The 2815-nt window shown below is 39.0% G+C and overlaps 1 pseudogene across 1 annotated transcript; it reads left to right on the top strand.

Annotated features, from left to right (window-relative positions):
* The first annotated feature begins 473 nt into the window (after window positions 1–473).
* On the top strand, window positions 474–2603 carry LOC148715945 (sushi repeat-containing protein SRPX2-like; annotated as a pseudogene). The gene is made up of 3 exons (XR_015995746.1): window positions 474–635; window positions 882–1124; window positions 1887–2603. The product of XR_015995746.1 is annotated as a sushi repeat-containing protein SRPX2-like (transcript).
* Window positions 2604–2815: the final 212 nt, after the last annotated feature.

The following is a 2815-nucleotide window of genomic DNA, read 5'->3' as shown; positions in this document are numbered from 1 at the left end:
ATAACGCTTCGTTATTTAATTCCGGCACACGGCTGGAGTTATATTTTTTTTCTTGTTTCGGCGTAATTTTTCGGAAAAGTCAAAAGTATTCAACGTTGCCTTTAAAGCCGATTAAGCCCACGTTTATCCTTGGATTTGTCAACAATTACACCTGTGTTTAATTGAGTTGTTAAGCCTAAAATGCAACATTTGGGTCATTAAGTACTTTCAGATTCTGCCAATATTTTAGTAACGTCTCACCTCCGTCCAATTCCTTGCTGCCACTAATTTTACGGGTTTGTAATTTTGCAAAAATGGATGAGGCATAATCCGAGAAGTCTCACTCTGCTCTCGTGAAATTGACCATGTACGTGACACATGAAGGTGAGTAATTTATTTTTCATTTATTTATTGCCTGCTAAATTGAAGGATCGACGGAAAAGTCGCACCTGTAACCAAAACAGACAAAGACAGCTGCTTAAATAATCCCATAGTTCCCCTCAACACCACGTAACAACGGTCTCAAAATTCTTCATTTGCTCGATAACTGATCTCACCGTGTCATATCACTGAGAGAAGTCTTTAGCATTTCGAGATGATTTCTTACTATTTCATTTTGAAAGCTCTTCTCGTTTCACTTACGATAGCATCAAAAGGTAAGAGGTCCCAGCCATCTCGTCATCTTGAATAAAGAAGATGGGAATGGCGCATTATAACTTATCGTACAAAAAGTTTGTTATCGAGAAATTTTACATAGCTGTTGAACTGTTTGTAGACGTTTGATGCAAGACGTTTTGAGTTGCTATAGAGCTGTGGAAAAGAGGCTAAAACTATCATACAAGATGCTGACTCCTACCGCCGCTAATTACACAAGTTATATTTCGTTCTCATTATCTTTTTAGACGAACAAGCGCCAGTTTTCACGGATTGCCCGAAGTGCATCACAAAAGAAGCCACAGAGAATGAGATCCATGTTCACTGGTCTGCACCTAAAGCAACGGACGATTCTGGTGTGAAGCCCGCTATACGATGCAACCGGCATAGTGGAGACCTCTTCTCTGTTCCTAGTGCAACTTTAGTTGAGTGTACGGCGGAAGATCCGGCTGGAAATCGAGCCACCTGTAGCTTCAAGATCACTCTAAAACGTAAGCTGAAACTCTTCTATTTGAATAAACAATTTCCTAAGATGATCTAATTTTAAATTTTGACTGGAATTTATAAAAAGCATTTGATTGTGTGCTTTGATTATTCAGGTGAGAGCAGTCTTGAGAAGGAGTGTTCTCGGTAGTAATAAGTAACGTAACAACGTGCTTAGCGGAAGACAAGTGGCCCTTTACTCTAATGATGACTTCCGCTCACGATGTCAAAACGTCAATCATTGTCGCCGACAGCAGTCCTTTTCAGGTTCACTCGAACCATGCCATCAGACGTTATGGTCAACACATTCAACTAAACTACGTATTAGAAAAAATCTGTTTTTGTGCAGCATTGTGCTGTCTGCTATCGAAGTATGAGTTAACCTTGAGAAACCTATAAACTTCGATGAATTCACTATTTTTGCGAGAATACGAGACAACGTTTCCGCAGCGTAATAAAAAAAGGCAGATAAAGGATTTGGATGAGGGAGAAACAAAAACTTGGTCAAATATTGATCGCATTCATGCTCACAACTGAAATAAATTAATCGATACCTAGCCGGGAAAAATGACGGAGAAGCAAAATAGGACATACTACCGATATCAAAAGTATCACATGATTCTGTCATCAAATTATGTCTACAATTCAAAAGTAGAAGGTAAAAGAAAACAGGAAATATTTACCTACTAGATTGGCGGGGCGGTTTTTCAATCGTTGGGGGCCTCCTCTACTTCAAAGGTTTTTTCCTTTCTTTTTTTTTTTGTCAACAGGAAAGACATGCTCCTTGTTCGATCCTCCTCAAAATGGAGCTCTGGTATGCAACTCCATTGGTGGAGTTGACGCTTGTGCTGTGATGTGTCAAAATGGGTTCGACTTCACGTTCAATCCCCCCCTACCTGTACTACTGTTCAGGTGGCAAATGGAATTTTTATAGAATTCCCGGCATTCCGTCCAGCACACAACCTCCAGGGCCTAATTGCTCAAGTAAGTTTATCGCGAAATGATCAACTTAATGTTTCTGGGGCACTTTATAAACCTTTTAAATTGGTAAACGTAGAAGTACGCACATGAATAAGTTAACATTTTTGATGCTGAATGTATCTATCATAATGAGCTGCATGCGGGTACAAAACCAGACGAGCGCAAATTCTTCAAGATTGTCAGGACGCCCAGAGAATGGGTAAAATTCATACAATAAAAGGGGGTGATAACAAGTACTAATTCAAGTCATATATTCACAACCAAAGCCCTTCTTCATATTTTTTACCCGTCAATACGAAATATCTTAAGGACATATCTTACTCAAGGTGGATCAATAACAAGTCGAATATAAATCTTATTATATAAAGTAAAGGTTAAAGGCTTGCAGCCTAGATTGAAGATCCCGATAGACATCTTGGCAGTGCGCCCTCCCTCCGGGAATTGGCCATAAACCGAACTTAGGCTCACACGTCCAATGTATCAACAATTGTCAGGAATTTCCATTTAATCAAAAAACACCGAAAGACATTTTCATACCTCAAAAAACTATTCCACATTTTTGATTGCCAATAGTTCCCTTGTTAGTTACTGCAAAACTTTGTGAAAGAAGCAAAGAATTTTCCAGGTCATTGCTAAATTTAAAAACCGTCATCATATATATGTGTGAGCACCAGTTCATTAGTCGTTATCTGTAATTACGCAATCATTAGCGCTTCGA

This window comes from Stylophora pistillata, unplaced genomic scaffold (assembly GCF_964205215.1).
Source record: "Stylophora pistillata unplaced genomic scaffold, jaStyPist1.2 SCAFFOLD_5288, whole genome shotgun sequence".
NCBI classification, from domain to species: domain Eukaryota; kingdom Metazoa; phylum Cnidaria; class Anthozoa; order Scleractinia; family Pocilloporidae; genus Stylophora; species Stylophora pistillata.
This window is presented reverse-complemented; position numbering and strand designations above follow the sequence as displayed.